The 20,043-nt window shown below is 46.9% G+C and overlaps 2 long non-coding RNA genes across 3 annotated transcripts in view; one reads left to right on the top strand and one right to left on the bottom strand.

The window, feature by feature from the left end:
• LOC148778099 (uncharacterized) overlaps positions 1–20,043 on the bottom strand; it is a 51,660-nt gene that overhangs the window by 7,757 nt on the left and 23,860 nt on the right. The window contains exons 3-5 of one of the 2 annotated variants that reach the window (XR_016037263.1): positions 10,865–11,059; positions 9,133–9,354; positions 3,639–4,609 (exon numbers count right to left, since the gene is read on the bottom strand). This is a non-coding gene — a long non-coding RNA (uncharacterized LOC148778099). Of the gene's footprint in view, positions 1–3,638; positions 4,610–9,132; positions 9,355–10,864; positions 11,060–20,043 lie in introns of those variants that run through there. The other variant, XR_016037264.1, reaches the window with a different exon arrangement.
• On the top strand, positions 10,967–13,470 carry LOC148778100 (uncharacterized). The gene is made up of 3 exons (XR_016037265.1): positions 10,967–11,068; positions 11,614–11,692; positions 12,422–13,470. It is a non-coding gene; the product is annotated as an uncharacterized LOC148778100 (long non-coding RNA).

The raw sequence follows: 20,043 nt of genomic DNA on the forward strand, positions 1-20,043 counted from the left end.
ATTCCAGTTGAACTATTTCAAATCCTAAAAGATGATGCTGTGAAAGTGCTGCACTCAGTATGCCAGCAAATTTGGAAAACTCAGCAGTGGCCACAGGACTGGAAAAGGTCAGTTTTCATTCCAATCCCAAAGAAAGGCAATGCCAAAGATTGCTCAAACTACCTCACAATTGCACTCATCTCACACGCTAGTAAAGTCATGCTCAAAATTCTCCAAGCAAAGCTTCAGCAATACGTGAACCGTGAAATTTCAGATGTTCAAGCTGGTTTTAGAAACAGCAGAGGCACCAGAGATCAAATTGCCAACATCTGCTGGATCATGGAAAAAGCAAGAGAGTTCCAGAAAAACATCTATTTCTGCTTTATTGACTATGCCAAAGCCTTTGACTGTGTGGATCACAATAAACTGTGGAAAATTCTGAAAGAGATGGGAATACCAGACCACCTGACCTGCCTCTTGAGAAACCTGTATACAAGTCAGGAAGCAATAGTTAGAACTGAACATGAAACAACAGACTGGTTCCAAGTAGGAAAAGGAGTACATCAAAGCTGTATATTGTCACCCTGGTTATTTAACTTATATACAGAGTACATCATGAGAAACCCTGGGCTGGATGAAGCACAAGCTGGAATCAAGATTGTTGGGAGAAATATCAATAACCTCAGATATGCAGATGACACCACCCTTATGGCAGAAAGTGAAGAAGAACTAAAGAGTCTCTTGATGAAAGTGAAAGAGGAGAGTGAAAAAGTTGGCTTAAAGCTCAACATTCAGAAAAGTAAGATCATGGCATCTGGTCCCATCACTTCATGGGAAATAGATGGGGAAACAGTGGAAACAGTGGCTGACTTTATTTTGGGGGGCTCCAAAATCACTGCAGATGGTGATTGCATCCATGAAATTCAAAGACACTTACTCCTTGGAAGGAAAGTTATGACCAACCTAGATAGCATATTAAAAAGCAGAGACATTACTTTGCCAACCAAGGTCCATCTAGTCAAGGCTATGGTTTTTCCAGTAGTCATGTATAGATGTGAGAGTTGGACTGTGAAGAAAGCTGATCACTGAATAATTAATGCTTTTGAACTGTGGTGCTAGAGAAGACTCTTGAGAGTCCCTTGGACTGCAAGGAGATCCAACCAGTCCATCCAAAAAGAAATCAGTCCTGGGTGTTCATTGGAAGGACTGATGCTGAAGCTGAAACTCCAATATTTTGCCCACCTGATGTGAAGAGCTGACCCATTAGAAAAGACCCTAATGCTGGGAAAGATTGAGGACATGAGGAGAAGGTTATGACAGAGAATGAGATGGTTGGATGGCATCACAGACTCGATGTACATTGGTTTGGGTGGAGTCTGGGAGTTGGTGATGGACAGGGAGGCCTGGCGTGCTGAAATTCATGGGGTTGCAAAGAGTCGGACACGACTGAGCGACTGTACTGAACTGAACCATAAATTACTCATAACAAATCTATGTGTGTCTGTATTAGGGGAAGGGGATAATAAAATACAGAAGTAACTATTCTAGAAAGCAGAATATAAGTGCCTTGAAAGAGATATAGGAGGTAAAAAAAAAAAAAATAGTGATAATATCAGTTAGGGGAAACTGGGTTAGTCTCCATGAAGGAAGTAGAATAGATGCTGGGTCTTGAAAAGTAGTAGGATTTTTGGAGACAGTGTGAAGAGCTTCCCAAGTTGGGAAAGATAGGAAACTGTACCAGTAAAGGCAGAATCTGGTGATCTGAATCTAAAGTGAACTGGTCTGGAAAGCCAAGTAGTACGTTTGGTTCAGCTGGCTTATGGAGTCCATGTAGAGGAGGAGAGGAAATAATGTTGAAAAATTACACTGTGTCAGATTTGAGACACCTTAAATACTGGGCCAAGCATGGATGGGAAGGGAGTTTGTGAGAGAAGGGATACATGTATATACATGGCTGAGCTGCTCTGCTGCAGCACCTGAAACTGTCACAACATTGTTAATCGGCTATCCTCCAATATAAAATAAAAATTAAAAAAAAAATACCAAGCCAAGAAATGAGGGTCTGCTTAGTTTGCAAATGGTGGGCTCAGGAAATTTTCTCAATAGACAGGTGACAGAATCAGAGCTGAGTGTGGGAAGATCCATTTTTAGTAGAGGGACCAAAGCCTGTTCCATTTTTTCCCCAATAGTAACTGTTTCAATTATTTGCCACACCCTCAATACTTATAGACATTAATACCAGTTCAGTTCAGTTCAGTTGCTCAGTCCTGTCCGACTCTCCGCGACCCCATGAATCACAGCACGCCAGGCCTCCCTGTCCATCACCAACTCCCGGAGTTCACTCAAACTCATGTCCACAGCCACTCCAGTACTCTTGCCTAGAAAATCCCATGGATGGAGGAGCCTGGTAGGCTGCAGTCCATGGGGTCGCTACGAGTCAGACATGAGCGAGTGACTTCACTTTCACTTTTCACTTTCACACATTGGAGAAGGAAATGGCAACCCACTCCAGTGTTCTTGCCTGGAGAATCCCAGGGACGGGGGAGCCTGGTGGGCTGCCGTCAATGGGGTCACACAGAGTCGGACACGACTGAAGTGACTCAGCAGCAGCAGCAGCAGCAGCATGTCCACAGAGTCGGTGATGCCATCCAGCCATCTCATTCTCTGTCGTCCCCTTCTCCTCCCGCCCCCAACCTTTCCCAGCATCAGAGTCTTTTCCAGTGAGTCAATTCGTCACATGAGGTGGCCAAAGTATTGAAGTTTCAGCTTTAGCATCAGTCCTTCCAATGAACACCCAGGATTGATCTCCTTTAGAATGGACTGGTTGGATCTCCTTGCAGTACAAGGGACTCTCAAGAGTCTTCTCCAACACCACAGTTCAAAAGCATCAATTCTTCGGCGATCAGCTTTCTTCACAGTCCAACTCTCACATCCATACATGACCACGGGAAAAACCATAGCCTTGACTAGACGGACCTTTGTTGGCAAAGTAATGTCTCTGCTTTTTAATATACTATCAAGGTTGGTCATAACTTTCCTTCCGAGGAGTAAGCATCTTTTAATTTCATGGCTGCAATCAGCATCTGCAGTGATTCTGGAGCCCCAAAAAATTTTTTTGGACATTAATATAGATGCACCTAAAGCCTCAGCAAGAACTAACGAGAGAATTACATTATTAGACTCAAGCAGTGGGAGGGAGGCCTGGGGACAGATCATTTACTGTGACCTGCACCAACCTTTCCAACCCTCCTTCCTAGATACCACCCCCTTTTAAACTCCCTATAATAGAAAAGAGTCCCCATTCTGTTTAAAATCTGCCCCCAGAGCCCACGCTGACACCAGGGGTACAGTGGTTCCCTATTTTCTGGACTGTAATGTTTTATCCAGTAGAGGGCTTCCCTGGTGACTCAGATGGTAAAGAATCTGCCTACAATGCAGGGGACCCGGGCTGGATCCCTGGGTCGGGAAGATCCCCTGGAGGAGGGCATGGCAACCCACTCTAGTATTCTTGCTTGGAGAATCCCATGGACAGAGGAGCTTAGTGGGCTACAGTCCACAGCGTTGCAAAAAATCAGACACAACTGAGTGACTAACACTTTTCACTTTCCTTCTATCAATCATGGTACCCTTTGAAGAACACCATGAAATATTGATGTGTGTATGTACAAAATACAGCCTATGGTTTAGCACAAAATTATGTATTTAGCTGCTATATGCTTAAGTTGCTTAGAAATGTTAAATTTAATTAAATTTACAGACACTAACACACAATATAAAACCATAACCATAAGCTCAAACACCTGTCCATAGAAAAAACAAGCTGTCAAGCTCAGCACTGGCGGCTATGGCTGGGTCCATTAATATTCATTCGCTACTTGCTAATTCTCTCTGTCATCTGCTAGCACTGGCCAGTGGACAAGCAATAACAGGTGCCAAAGATTTAATAAAAATGTAGAGAGAAAAAAACAAAAAGCTGGAGAAATTCTATCCATTAACTTAATTTTTCTGGGAATTAACCTATTTCTTCATTTACTCAACAAAGATTGATTGAGCAGTTACTGTATGCCAGGCATGATGCCAAGTGGGGGAGACATGCGGAGGTAAGGTGCAAGCCTGCCTTCCAGGAGATGGCTCTCTGTGGCTACGGTCGAGAAAATGCTAACGGGACAAGAGGAAGTAGATACTGCGGTGGAGACAGAGCAAAGACCATAAGGAGCCTAGAGCCCATGGCCAAGCAAGACATCCTGGAGGATGAGCCATGAGAGGTGAGTCTTTTTTTGTTTTTAATCTTATATAGAGTTTGCATTTATCTATTTATTTGTATGTTTGCTGCGCCTTTTGGCATGGGGGATCTCAGTTCCTCTGACCAGATATGGTACCCACAACTGCTGCAGTGGAAGCCTCCAATCTTAACCACTGGTTTGCCAGAGAAGTCCCAAGAGGCAAGTCTTGAAAACAAGCCCAGGTTATATCAGCCAGTGCTGGGCAGAGACCAGCGCAGTGTTCATGAAACCATCCGGGAGGGCAGGGCCACTGCTGGGTTACCAACGTCTACACTTGATGAGTAATGATCATTCAGAATATCATCTGCCATTTTCATAACTGTATGGATGAAACAGCCTTTTAGTACCTGAAATTTAAAAAAGAAAGAAAAAGAATTTGGAAGTGCATAAGTTCAGAAAAAAGGATTGTCCTGTACTTGGTATAATTTTAACTTCGTGAAGAACTCATCACATTGTTCTTTTTTGTCTCATTTTGCTGCAGATTCATGAAAGCATGAGTCCTAGAGCTGCAGTGGGGAGAAAAGCTGGATAAGGCACTGCCGCAGAGCAAAGCAACTGGGACAGAGGTGCTGGGATGTCTGAGGTCTCATCTTTCTGGGCTCCCTGGGTTTGGGGGAGGGATGTGGGGCAACCTAGCCCCCAAGGCTGTGTCATGACCTTCCAGGGGCCTGGACGTGCTTTCCTCCGGTGGGGGGCAAGGGGTGAGGGGGGCAGTGAAGTGGGCAGAGCTCTTCTATAAAATTATTGCAAATTATATTTTATGATTGTATTGGTGTAATGAATATAACCTTTGATCCTAACTGTTCACTCTGACGTTCACTCTAACATCTTCACTCTGACGTTAAAAGTTTAAACATTTTTGTGGGCCCCTAGAAGTTTTGCAGGCCTAAGGAGCTTTGTCTACTATGCCTAATGGATAAACCAGGCCTGACAGTCCTAAAATTGGAGGCAGCATCCAGTGATACAGGGCACCAGAGAGCATCATCAGGCCCACACTGGTTCTGCCTATGGAAAAATCCGGTCCTGCCTGAGGAGCAAGAGTGTAGCAGAGGAAAGTTGAGGAATAGTGATAAGATGGCCAGATCCCAGAGAGGCGTGTGGATCTGGTAAATGAGCACAGCCAAGACTGGACACCCCAGAGGGCAGAGCGCCACTTGTCAATGGCCATTAGGACAGACTGGCCTCTTCCGGCTTCAGGGACAAGAAGCAGCAGGGACCAGCCCTTCCTAGAAATTCTGCCAGATGGTCTAGCATCCTGGACTTGGCCTGATCTACATTTTCATCAGTCAGGGCCAGACAAAGCTTTCAGTTCAGAGCCCCGCCCCCCCCGCCTCCACCACAATCTCACCCAACCCTCACCCCTACCCCAGCCCCTATTGTGAACTGGATGAACTAAGGCTAAATTTTAGTCTCATTGTCCTTTTTTGTGTTCAAGTTCCGGGTGTGGGTTCGTGGGAGGGAGGCATTGGGGCTGTGACTGACTGGTTGCTTTTTTGCTTGCTTCTGCTAAAAGGAAGTCTTCTACGGTATGCAGGGCCGGAGGGCAGGGACCAAAGCCATTTAAAGGCATCGGGCACTTGAGGTCACCCATGGGAAGACAGGAGAAGCGAGAAAGAGAGAGGGAGGAGGCACAGCAGGAATACATAACCAGAGCCCAGTTGATGTTTTTGAAAGAATGAAGTCTCCTTACACGTATGTGTGCTCTGATATAGTCTCCCAATTTTTCTACTCTAGCCTACGTAAAAGGAGTCCGAAGAGAAGTGTACAATAATGAAAACTGAGAGAATAGAAATGGACGAAAGGTAAATGTCTTACTAGAATAATGTCTAAATGAGTAAATAGGATGTTCATGCTCTCTGCTGATGTCTTTCTGCCCAATATTTTATAGTGAAAAAGTTTAAAGCTACAGAAAACTAGAAGGAATAATGCAGTGAATATTCATGTACCCCTCCCCCAGATTCACTAATTAGCATTTTGCCACATTTGCTTTTTCCTTTTGGGTATATGTGTGCCTGACTGTTGTGCATGGTTTGTGTGTTTTCATGAGTGCATTTGCGTCTGTGTGCGTTTTTTTTTCTAAACTATTTTGAAGTAAGTTATGAAGGAGAAAACAGACAGAACAGGCTCCATCTTGAAAGCAGGACTCCATCTTGGGCCGGACTGTGGACTTTGAGCTATATGCCCAGTATCTATGGAAATGACATACCAACTGGAAAACCAGACTCCCTGGATGGAAGAGCCCCAAGGCTTGTACCCAGACTCTCTGTTGCCTAAAAGAATACCCTAATTATCTGTGTAACCAAATAGAATCATAAATTCTATTCTGCTTATTGGGCTATGACCACAGGCCTATTGATAATTGTCCACTGCTAACTACCTAGGCTTAAGGCATAAGAATCACGGGTTAACTTTGATTGTATCTTTCTTTTCCTTTGTTCAGACTACTTTCAGGGAATTTGGGGAGGTGGGTTCGGGGACGTACACTTAGGGTATATAAGGTTTTCAGAAAAACTGGTCAGGGTCCTTGGCTAAGAGGAGACTCTGCCTTGGGCCCACTGGTGTAATAAACTGCACTCCACTATCTGCATTGTCCTTCTGAGTGAGTTTGTTTCCTGGAATGCGTGGCTACAACATTTGGTGCATGGGCCGGGAAACTCCTCACTTTGAGGAGACAGATCCCATTTGGGACTACTCCGAGGCCTTGCGGCTTGAATATTCTAGAGAGGGGAAGGCGCCTCGCCCTTCTGGAAGGATTCTGCTTTTCAATGCCCGGACCTTTCCTGTTAGCAGGTAGTGGACAGCAGCAGGGGCACTCAGTGCTCAGGTGAGGAGGAACCCACCCGTCAGGGTGGAAGAGGGGGCCTGATCACCCCCCGGGAGGGACTAGAAGGGGCACAGAGCCACAGGAGCCTGGAATAGGCAGGCGGCAACGATTTCTTGGTGCACAGGTTGGTGAGCGTGCTAGGGCTTAGGAAGGGAATTTGTGAAGGTCATTTAGGAGGTGGTGTCCACGCCGTCTTGGGAAAAATTATTACCAAACAATTGCCAGGGGATTTTTAGGAGAAGGAACTTGGTTTTTGTGTGCTTGTACGCTGCCCTCCCCAAGGAGGCGTCCCATCTGCTGTGAAATCGAAATTCTTGACCCCCTCAGGATTGTCAGGCTAGAAGGAGGGGTGTCAGGAAACATCTAACAGGAGGTTTCCTGTGTGTTGTTTTGGATCTGTCAGGAATTCTCTGTTCCTTATTAATTCCTGAATATTCAGGAATTAAGAGGAGAGGCAAGCCTCTCCCAGGGGCTGAGGAATCCAGGCATTTCCTTCATTAGTTTTTCTATACGGTGATAAGTGCCCTTTTCCTTTTTAAGAACTATATGGTAAAAGTGATTATTTAAAACTCTCTCTCTTTAACATGGATCACCTATGTTTTGTTAAGTCTGGAATTTAATCTTTATCTTTGCTGAGAATAACTGCAGTATAAATACCTACACAGTGTTAAATAAGATGCCTTTGCTTCATCGGAGCTCTGGTCCCGTGTCTTGCGCGCTCTCCCTCTCCCTCTCCCTGTCTTTTTCAGGCTAATTCCTGGAGTGTAGAGGCTCTCTGTGTTCACGTTCCTGCCCGGGCTTCTAAGACCCTCTCGAGAAGGCGCTCTGTGCCTTCACCCCATCGAGAGCGCACCTGAGGCCTTTGTGAACAGAGCAAGCCCCGTGCCAGGGGCTTTATTGGCTTTCTGCGTAAAACAAGGAATATCAGCCTCTTTCTCCATCTTTCTCATTGGTTGATTCCGGACCACCAGGTTCCAGTCCATTAAAGGACCAACAGAGGGGGATATATAAGTGAGTACGAATTGGCTTTTCTGGAGACGGCCTGGGACGTGGGATATTTAACCCATCTGTGTTTTCATCTGAACCTGATCAAGCCCACAAAGGCAGAATGGACTTTAAAAGTTAAGGGAGAAGCAGTCTTGGATCACGTGGTGTTCTGGTTCGGCTGTGCTGACCGGCAGGTGAAGACACGCCAATCCCCCTTCTCCCTCTGGGATCTGGCAGTTAAGGCTCTTCTCACCCCAATTAGGAAGGAGGCAGAATGGCAATTTAAGTGTCATTGAGTGGAAATATCAGAAGTACATAGGGTACTGAGAACTTCGTAGACAGAACGAAAAGGAAAAGTAGAAGAAGGTCCGAGAAGGTAAGCATGATGGGGGAAGTGAATCTAAGGCAAGTGTATTGGAGTGCATGGTTAAAGATTTAAAGAAGGGACTTGAAGGAGACTACAGGATGAAGATGAAGCCTGCTGCTGCTGCTGCTGAGTCACTTCAGTCGTGTCCGACTGTGTGACCCCATAGACGGAAGCCCACCAGGCTCCCCCGTCCCTGGGATTCTCCAGGCAAGAACACTGGAGTGGGTTGCCATTTCCTTCTCCAATGTGTGAAAGTGAAAAGTGAAAGTGAAAAGTGAAAGTGAAGTCGCTCAGTCGTGTCCAACCCTTAGCGACCCCACGGACTGCAGCCTACCAGGCTCCTCCATCCATGGGATTTTCTAGGCAAGAGTACTGGAGTGGCTTGCCATTGCTGTGAGGTCAAATGACCCCCTGTGGGAATAGGATGGCCACCAGAGAACACCATGAACTTAAAAATAGTGGAAGCAGTCTATACAGTAGTCACAGGAGAGCCAGGACACCCGGATCAAAATCCATATATTGACTCCTGGCTAGAGTTAGCTCAAGACCCTCCTACTTGGACAAGGTTCTGTATCCAGAAGGGAAAGGGAAAAATTTAATGGCTCAAAAATTGACTGATGACATAAAGGAAATTCTACAGGATTTGGATGGGGATGACCTGACCCCTTCCCCCATACTGGATAATGACGTACCTGCCTCCCAGTGCTCCACCAGGACAGGAGGCCGCCTTAATGCCCGATCCAGGGCCAGGTGAAGTCCTGCAGCAGCCACTGCTCTTCCACCAGCTCTCCTGGAGTTTGTAGAGCCACCGTTTTGGCAGGCTCCAATCCCAGCAATGGAGACCTCTGGTCAATGCCCCCAAAATTCCACCTCAGCTGGACCTTCTAGATTGTATCCACCTCTCCTGGTGAGTACTGATGGGAAGAGGAAAGAAAACACAGCACTTAGACCAAAGCTGTGCTCCGCCAAGGAACAGGGGAAACAAGCCCACTACAGATGCCCCTCAGAGAGCTGCAACAGCCTCCAGTTCAGGACACATGGGGCACTACCATCTGCCCCCTGTAGCCTATTATTACCAGCCATTTTCCTCTACGGATGTGTTAAACTGTCAGAGACACGCTCCACTGTACTCGGGGGGGCCACAAGCCATGATGAGGCTAATGGAGACTATTTTTCAAACCCACCGCCCTACATAGGATGACATAATCCAACTACTAATCTCCCTTTTCAGCACTGAGGAAAGACACTGGATCCTAACTGAGGCCAGAAAATGGTTAAGAGAAATGGCACCTGAGGGTACTGCAAACCCGCAGCGATGGGCAGAACCAGCCACCCCCGATGAGAGGCCCCACTGGGACTGAAACACAGAGGAAGGACGGGGCTGCCTGGAGAGAGACCGGTGACTATTTTACAAGGTCTCAAGAGCGGGGCCCAGAAAGCTATGAGTATGGCAAAACCCTCCGAAGTGATTCAAAGGGAAAGCGAATCACCCTCTGAGTTCTGCGAAAGACTGTGCGAGGCCTATAGACTTTATTCGCCAATAGACCCAGCCAGAGGCTGCTGGGTCTCAGATGGTGATAAATGCAGCCTTTGTGTCTCTAGCCTACCCTGAAAATATCAGATGGGGGGGATACCAAGTGACTCCTGAATTCTTATACATCCCTGAATGCCCAGTACCTTTGTTAGGAAGAGACTTGCTGTCTAAATTGGGGGCACAAGTGACCTTTCCCCCCACGACAGACCCACTGTCTGAGTGGTTTCTACCACCTGTTTACTCTTCCTCTCAGTAACCCCTCAAGATGAATGGAGGTTGCACAAACTCCTGGCAAGGAAACCGGATGGCTAAACGGTCAAGAGAGAGAGTTAACTCAACAATTCCCTGAGGTCTGGGCAGAAGACAACCCCCCCCTGCCCCGCCACCCCCAGGCTTGCAAAACAAGTCCCACTGGTAATAGAACTCAAACCCCGTACAATTACATCAGCACCTGCCTTGGGTCTGCCAGACCTTGCTAACCGTTTACCCTTTACATGACTGAAAAGGACAAGGTGGCTACGGGAGTGCTGTCCCAGCTTATGGGGACACGGGACAGACTGGTGACTTACCTCTAATCAGCTGGACAATGTTGCCACTGGGTGGCTGGGATACTTATGGGCAGTTGCTGCAGTTGCCTTACTGATCCGGGAGGCAACCAAGGTAACTTTGGGCCAAAATTTGTTCGTGAAAGTCCCACATGAGGTCAACACCCTCCTGCGAGGGGACCCCCATAAATGGCTGTCAACATCCCAGATTACTAAATACCAGGGACTGTTATGTGAGAACCCCCATGCTACTAATGAGCCTTGTCAGGCCCTGAATCTGGCCACTCTCTTTCTTGTGGGAGAAGGTGGACCCTCACATGATTGCAAGGAAATATGCCAGCAGACCTGACTTGAGATACCAGCCAATCCCGCACCCAGATTGTGGTCCTGTACGCCAATGGCACCAGCCTGGTGAAACAAGGACAGTGACTGTCGGGATACGCAGTAGTCATGGCAGAAACCATCGTTGAGGCTGGCTCTCTGCCGTCACACTGGTCCGCTCAACAGGCCGAACTTTATGCTCTAATCCAGGCCCTCCAGCTGTAAAAGGTAAGAAGACAAACATTGACACAGACTCCAGGTATGCTTTTGCCACACTACAGGGCTCCGTATAAGGAGAGAGGCTTTGACAGATAGTGAAAAAAAAATTTAAAATAAGGAAAAAATTAAGACCCTATTAGATACTGCCTGGGAACCAGAAAGGGTTTCACTCATACACTGCTGAGGACGTCAAAAAGAGGATACACCCCTGGCTCAGGGAACAGACTGGCAGATAAGACCCCTAAACAAGCAGCCGAGGGCTTGGGGGTAACAAGTAAAGCCCCTATTAAAGTCCTCACATTGGCAGAGCTGCCTGAGCTAACGCTATACTCTCCAAAATACACTGAAGCCCAAAACCAACTAGCCAAAGCAGAAGGGGCCATCAAGACTGAAAAGGGATGGTGGGATTTGCCAAGTGGCAAATTATTGGTACCGGAGGAGCCGGCACCCACTCTAGTAAGCCAAACACACAAAGCGACCCATCTAGGCCGTGATAAACTGGAAGAGCTAATTTGAAAATATTTCTTGGTTCCCCGCCTCTCTTCCCTATGCAGGACAAAATCTCAGAACTGCACTGCCTGCTCACAGGTCAATGCTGCCTCTCAGCACAGACAGAAACCTCCAGGGATTCAGGTAAAAGGCACTCTGCCCTTTGAACACCAGGTAGTGGACTTCACTGAAATGAAACCTCACTGACATCACCATTACGGGCTGGTCATAGTATGTACGTTCTCGGGATGGGTAGAAGCTTTTCCTACCCGGACTGAAAGAGCATCAAAAGTAGCCTGGTGCCTGCTTAGAGAGATAGTTTCCAGATTTGGATTTACTACCAGCACTGGATCAGACAATGGCCTGGCTTTCATAGCTGATTTAGTATAACAAGTAAGCAAAACTTTAAACATCAAGTGGAAATTACATACAGCATATAGGCCCCAGAGTTCTGGGATGGTGGCAGGAACCAACCAGACACTTAAAGAGACACTCTCCAAGTGGACCTTAGAGACTGACTGTTCCTGGGTGGACTTGTTTCCAACGGCTCTGATCAGATTCAGGATGACCCCACAGTCCCATGGCTCTTCTCTGTACAAAATTGTGTATGGGAGGCCCCCTGCCATAATAAAACAGGCGTCAACAAATTTGCTTCAGGTAAGGGGAGATGAGATTTCACAGCAGATGGAACAACGGGGTAAGGTAATAAATCAGGTAACTAAGTTTGTACAAGAAAGCGTGCCGTTCACCCTTGCGGAACAGATTCACAAATTTGTGCCCGGGGATCAGGTGTGGTCAAGGACTGGAAACACGACTCCTTGGCCCCACATTGAAAGGGTCCGTATACTGTTGGTCTAACCAGCCCTGCTGCAGTTAGAGTTGCAGGTGTCACTCCCTGGATCCTCCACATGAGGGTGAGAGAGCATACCACGGAGACCCGGAGGACGCCGAGTAGACCACACAAAAGGACCCCACTGACCCCGTGAAACCAAGGTCATCTTAAAGAGAAAAAGAGATGAAGCCCTACAATCAACTGCTGCCACAAGGACTTGCTGGTATCATCTTGAGACTAACCTTAGTTTCGGTAGAAAGAGGGACCTGTGCTATAATTAAAGTTGAATGTTGCATATATTCCTGATTTATCTGGCTATATATCAGCCACCCTAGATGACATGAAAGGTCAGGCAAAAGTTCTGTCTGATGATAATCTTCCCTTTTGGACTTCGGTCCTGTCTTGGGTGAAGGGTGATTGGTGGAAAACTATCTTTACCATTGTTATAGTTGCCTTGATAGTTCCGCTCTGTGGACCCTTTATTTTACAATGTATTAGGAACTTTGTAACCCAAAGGTTGATGCCCTTCTCCCAAATTGGAGGTCGGAGAGTCAGGGTGCGATATATCCCTATGAATGATGCTCATACTAAGAGTTAAGAGCATCAAGAAGGGGGAATGAAGGAGGAAACAGACAGAACAGGCTCCATCTTGAAAGCAGGACCCCATCTTGGGCCGGACTGTGGGCTTTGAGCTATATGCCCTGTATCTATGGAAACAACACACCAACTGGAAAACCAGGTCCCCTGGATGGAAGAGCCCCAGGGCTCATACCCAGACTCTCTGTTGCCTAAAAGAATACCCTAATTAACTGTGTAACCAAATAGAATTATAAATTCTATTCTGCCTATTGGGCTATGGCCACAGGCCTATTGATAATTGTCCACTGCTAACTACCTAGGCTTAAGGCATAAGAATCACGGGTTAACTTTGATTGTATCTTTCTTTTCCTTTGTTCAGACTACTTTCAGGGAATTTGGGGAGGTGGGTTCGGGGACGCACACTTAGGGTATATAAGGTTTTCAGAAAAACTGGTCAGGGTCCTTGGCTAAAAAGGAAACTCTGCCTTGGGCCCGCCGGTGTAATAAACTGCACCCCACTATCTGCATTGTCCTTCTGAGTGAGTTTGTTTCCCAGAACGCGTGGCTACAACAGTTATAGTTACTGTGACACTTCACTGTTTAACACTAAGAATAATGACGTTCTCCTAAAATATCATTATCATACTGAAGATATTTGACATTAATGCAATAGTATCATCCAATATAGAGCCCAATTGTCTAAAAAATATGTTTGATAGCATTTTTCTAATCCAGGATCCAATCAGGCTTGCTCATTGCAATTTGGCTCTTGTGTCTTCTGAATCTCCTTTAATTTGAAAGAGACCTCTGCCTTTTAACTTCTTTGTCTTAATGACACTGTATCATCAAAGAGTTCAGCTGGTTGTCCTGTGGAATGTCCCACGGTCTGGGTTTTGTTGATTGCTTCCTCATGATTATATTTAGATTGAGTGTTTGAGGCAAGAATAGTACACAGGTGAAGCTCCGTGAATCCCACTGCCCACAACAGGAGGCCATAACGTCAGTTACCCTCAATGTTTGTGACAACAAGTTTAATAATTTGGCTAAGGGAACGTCTATCAGCTCTCTCCATTGTAAAGACAACTTTTGACCTTTGTAATTAATAATTATACTGTGGGTGTTAAAGTCTTTTTTCTTTTTTGGAGCCCAAAACCATCTACTTTTCCCAGATTAAAAAAAAGTTTCCCCTCAATTGTCCCATCAAAACCCGCCTCTGACAGTACGGTGAACTCATATTGGCATCCAAGAGGCTGCTCCTATAGCAGGAAGCTTCATGATTGTGATAATGAATACCCATAACATTTCCTAGAGTTTTTGTAGCATTTTACAGTTTACAGAGCGTTTCACATGTATTACAACTTTTTATTTCCCCCTAATTTCCTTTTCCTTCAATAAGAAAGGAGACTGTTTAGAATCACTCATTCTTTCACCCACCCATCCCTTCATCCCAGTCACATCCAGGCACTGAGCTAGAGGCAGAGGGCTTTCCAAGATGAGTGAGGGGATCAGGACTAGTTGAGGAGGTGAATGCATACACCACAGTAGAGAGACATGATCTGGTGTGTAGAGTGGGGAGGAAAGGAACCCCCCGCCCCAGCAAGAGAGAATCCCAGGAAGTGGGAGGGGAGCCGCCAGCCTGCCCTAGACATTGCCATGTGGGAAAACAAGTTTCTTCCCCTTCAGTGTCCTCAGCTGGGTTTTCCGTTCCTGTTGCCAAATGTGTGCTAAGTTATGACACAGTAGTCTCACTTGCAGATGGGAAAATTAAGCCCCCAGAAGTAAAATAGTTTGACCAAATGACATTTCGCTTATAAGCGCTTGGTTCTTGATCTTGGGAGCCTGATCCCGAGCCCCACCTCTGTGCTGATCTCCTAAGGGAAGAGACAAGAGGATCTCCTGTGGTCTGAGCCTTGGTGCACTCCCTGACGCCCCTCTTCTGCATGCAGAGCAGAGGTGGCCAGACAGAAGGTATACTTATTCAGGCAGTATGAGCATCAGTCACTTCCCTCCAGGCACTGAGTGATGGGCGTTTCAGAGCAGGGAGCAATTTCCTTAAGCTCTGCACTGTTCATGTGGACAGATGCAGCAGGGTAGGGGTGGGGTTGCACAGCTGATCAGCCTGCACATGAGACTATCTGAAGGTCACCAAGTGCCCTGTGGAAACACAAATCCAATGCCTCAGTTTTGGAGAGACTGAATGGGTGTGTAAAAAAAACACAACTGAGTGGCTCCAGGAACAGGGTTAATGGGTGGGAGGAATCTTCGGGACGCGGGGCGGGAGAGTAGGCTCACTGTAGCAAAGAGTAAGGCTCAGCAGCCAGCTGTGAGTTTGAAGCACGGGGGCGATTAGGCATGAGCTATTTGCAGACAGAGAAAAGGTGAGCTCAGCGGCTCAGTTCCAGGTGCAGCCTTGATGCTGAGGATTGTCACCCTCAATAGAGGCTGTGAAATGAGGCACGGGGTTATCTTTGTGAGCACGGGGCCCAGAGTCGGAAGCGTTTAAAGTACATCTTCTGGGCTTTAAAAGAGACACCATATATTTAAACACGAAAGTCAAGAATTCTAAACCATTGGCTGCTAATTGTCCCATTTCCCTTTAAGTTTTAGTAGAGTCTGCTGATGCAGCCTGTATTTGTGGTGGTGGGGTATGTGTGTGGGGTGGGGGAGTTAGAGAGAGGGGGAAAAATGTGGCATTTTTGCCAGCATTTGCCTTTTTTTTTTTATTTTGGTCTTTTTTTCCCTGCTGTTCTCCACCCCTACAATAAGCTGAAGCAGTGTAAGTTACAATTTATTAGCTGGTTGCTATGGGTTACACCAGTGCTCCACAGATATTCCCTTCAGAAATAGTAACATTTAATGTAATGTAAAACAGAACTACTGTATCACCACTTGGTTGGCTTCTGCTGGCTTGCAATATTATATCCTTCCCTGCTGAGACTGAAGCCTCGGGAAATTAGCTGGTGCCATTATTTTATTACGATGATGGGTGTCTGCCCTACCCCTTGTTTCATGAAAAAGAGAGTTTGCAAACCAAGAGTATCGGCAGGATCTGGGATGCTAACTTGCAGGGCCAGGCAGTATCTGGAGACAGAGTGTCTGTTTCATCTTCCTGTTTATTATTTAAGGCCGTATTCTCAAAGCTGAGTCCCTGTCAGCCCATGGCCACTTACCATTTCAGGGAGGCTAGTCATAACTACTGATGGGTTTTATTTAGTTTGCCATCTGTATAATATTTGTAGCAGACTGGTTAACAAAAATTTGTGGGCTGGTAAATTTTTAGGATAATATTTAGCTGCGAGGGTGATTTATAAGGAAATTGTTAGGGGATGGCAACCCCGACTAGAGTCTTAAAATAAATCCAGTATAAGAGAGAGAGGTATTTCCAGGTCACCTATATTCTCTTCTCTTCCGTCTCCGTCAACCGCCCACCTCATCACTACCCCATCCAGAGCACACCTTCTACCAGTTGCTTCTTGCTTCTGCTCACGGAGCCATGTCTCTTTCACATGTGGGTTACTGGGTCGAAATACGATTGTGTAGGGTTTGCTTCTGCAGGAAGAGTGCTGGGATGGTAGAAAGAATATGGGATCTAGAGCCAGATGCATCATGTTCGAAGCCTGACTCTGCAACTTTCTGGTTGCTTGACCTTGAGTAAGTCCCAACTATTTGGAGCCTCTGTTTTCATATAGTGAAACATTATTTGCCTTGAATGCACATCCTTAGGATGAGAGGGGGAATGTATGTTAAATTGCTTAGCATGGTGCCGGCTCATTGCACGTATTTTAAAAGTGGTCCCACTTACTGTTTCACTTCTCTGGAATGTGGGATATTATCGTTGCCTCTGCCACATTGTCCATCTGGGCAACTCTTGCTTTTCGTTCAAGACTAGCTCGCATACAACCTCTTCTGCTGTCACCCTCCCATCTCCTGCTTTCAGACACTCTGTTCCTCCTGCTCCCAGCTCTGAGTGGCACTGTACCCCTGTTATAGCAGGTGCCTTCCGGATTGCCAGTCTGTTCACAAGCCTTCCTCCCGTGGGCTCTAGGCTCCTTCAAGATCAGGACCTTGCCTCATCCATCTCTCCTTCCAGCACAGAGGTTTTCTCTTTTTTTTATTTGTATTTATTTGGCTGCACCGGGCCTGAGTTGCAGCATGCAGGATCTTCAATCTTTGTTGCATCATGCGGAGTCCTCAGTGGCAGCACATAGAATCTTTAGCTTCGGCATGAGATCTCTTAATTGTGGCATGTGGGATCTAGTTCCCTGACCGTGGATCGAACCCAGGCCCTCTGCACTGGGAGGTCAGAGACTTAGTTTCTGAACCATCAGGAAAAAAACGCAGCACAGAAGTTTTCAAGAAAGTTGGTCGGTTGTATGGATGAGGTAAGGAAAGACTAGTTCTGAATTCATGTTCACTTGACACTCCACCTCGGGCAGCCACTAGGACCAAGGAATGGCATATGCCACAGTCTCTGTGGCTCAAAAGCCTTTGGCACCAAGTAACAAAAGATGCTGCCTACAATGACTTAAAAATGAGAACATTTATTTTTCCCCAGAACAGGAAGTATTGTTCTTCAGTAATGCCATGGAGGACTCTGGACCTTCAGCTGCAGAAGGCATGGTATTTAGATCAAACAGCAGGATCTGCTGCTCTTTTTTAATGAAGGAAAAACCTTTTTCAGAGCCTCTGGCCCTCACCTAATAGACTTCTGCTCAAGTTTCTGGTCAGAATTCTGTCAGTTATCCTTCTGAAGCCAATTACTGGTAGGGGTTAAGGGACGCCATAACAGCTCATGACTCATATTAGTGAGCAGCAAAGGCTGTCAAACAACACTGAGGTTCTGTGAAAGAGGGAGAAGCACAGGGGCAAGGTTATTGTGGATAAGCGACCACAGAGCTGCTGCAGAGGCGTCCATTCAACCATTTATTCATTCTGCAGATACGTGTTAAGTGCCTACCATGGACCAGGAAAGGTGCTGGAAGCTGTGAATAGCTGTGAACAAGAAACAAAAGACCGCTCCCTGCAGAGAGCTACCATTCCAGTGGGGAATCGGACAGTGGAGATACCAACAGGTAAACAGGAGAATTACAGATGGTTGGGAGTGTCAACAAAGAAACAGGGCGGTAGAGCAGAAATAACAAGGGCTACAGTAGCTCGGGTGGTCAGGAAGGCCTCTGTGAGAAAGCGACATCTGACGGAACAGGGCGCACAGGTCACGGGAAAGTCAGGAAAAGTAGTCCAGGTAGAGAGACTGCAAGTGCAAAGGCTCTGAGGCAGGAGTGAGGTGACTGTGTGGCTGAAGCAAGGTCTGTGCCTAGTGGCTGATCAAATGTTCTTCCTGGAACCCAACCAGGCGCTCCCCCCTGGCTGGAAACAGATCATTGGCAACAACTCCGGCTTCCCAAAGCCTCTCCTGCCCAGACTTGCAGCCCCTCCCAGGTCAGAGGCACAGCTGCTGAGGCCACAGGACAATAGGCTCAGCTGTGGGCTCCGCCTGTGAAGCGAGGGAAAGCCACCGTGACTGTGATGAGGGGCCCACCCGAGGCATCTGCCTAAACTGTGTAGCAGAGACTTCCCTGGCCGCATCGCCCTGCAGACATGAGGACGGGGTATGCACAGACAGGGGCCTAGGTAAACAGAACTGCTTTCTGCATCTCCCACGGGCGCACGGGCTGCCCCCTGGTGGCAGGGCCGGCGCAGCTGCTCTTCCCACCAGTGGAGGCAGGACACGGCTGCTGCGGGGTGTGCCAGCTCCGTGCCATGAGGAAGTGTTGGCGTGGGGGTCTCTCCCACCTTTCTGTAGCCCAGCTGTGCCTCTGACCTGGCTTCAGTGCTGCTGCAGGGAAGGCTGGGGCTCAGATCACCCCATTTCCACAGCTGGGCCTTCTGGAGTGCCTGAAGCTCCTATTCCTTGCCCCCTGTTCCTTGGAGCAGAGTTTCAGGAAGCCAAACGGGCTTTTGGCCCAAGAGACCAGACATGAAATGAAACCTGTTTTCCAATGGCATTCTTCTGGCTTTTCCTTCAAGTGGGAGTTTTGACTGTAGGATTGGGTTTAAACACTGAATTTCGATTTTGTACACACACACCGAGAGGCCCTGGGGCAGTGGGGGCATTGGAAATGAACACCAGCCTAAGTCCTCTACCTGCCAAGCGTTCGATTAAGCTGCTTAGGTCTGTTTCCACCATCCTGTCTTTCAAATATTTATGTGGCAGATTATAGGCAAGCTTCAAAGGCAAGGAAATGCAAATCTGTTCTATAAATCATAGAATAACACAGCTGCTGTCTTCCTCAGAGTGACAGCTTACGAATGCCAGCATTTCTGCCTGTGGAAGGGTGGTGGGAGATGGGTTTCTTGCCCTCAGCCAGGCCTGGTGTGTGTGTGTGTGTGTGTGTGTGTGTGTGTGTGTGTTGGAAATGGCGGAGGGAGTGGGAATTCTTTGCCTTTTTGTAGAATAGCAGGTTTTATTTTGTGTGTGTGTGTGTGTTTAATTTCCCAGCAGTGAAGGAGCTAACTCATTCCAGAAACCCTAACAAACTGCCAAGGGATAAAATCTCTCCAGGGATCTGAGGCACTGAGGAACCTAGAGATGGGGGTGGCTTTCAGTTTTGGGGGAAATGGATCTAAATGGGCTTCTTCAGTGGCTCAGTAGGTTAAAAAAATCTGCCTGCAATGGAGACACAGGAGATGTGGGTTCAATCCTTGGGTTGGGAAGGTCCCCTGGAGGAGGAAATGACAACCCACTCCAGTATTCTCGCCTGAAAAATCCCATGGACAGAGGAGCCTGGCAGGCTACAGTCCATGGGGTCACAAAGAGTTGGACACGACTGAGGGACTAAGGACACATGTACCTAGAATATGAAGTGGGAGTGGGGAAAAATCAACAAGCAATAACTCTGAGAATTCCAAAATGAATTTAATTTAGTCGAAATGAGTAAAATGGAAATCGTGCATCGCCAATAGTCATGCACATTAAGCTCTGCCCCAGGGTCTTAACAGTCTGCCAGGAGAGGCCCAGTGAGCTGAAGATTAGACTTTTGTGGGCTCTTTTCGGCTGTTGCCATGAACAAATGGATATGGTACA

Source organism: Moschus berezovskii, chromosome 4 (genome assembly GCF_049115385.1).
Source record: "Moschus berezovskii isolate FMDL1 chromosome 4, NW_MosBer_1.0, whole genome shotgun sequence".
NCBI classification, from domain to species: domain Eukaryota; kingdom Metazoa; phylum Chordata; class Mammalia; order Artiodactyla; family Moschidae; genus Moschus; species Moschus berezovskii.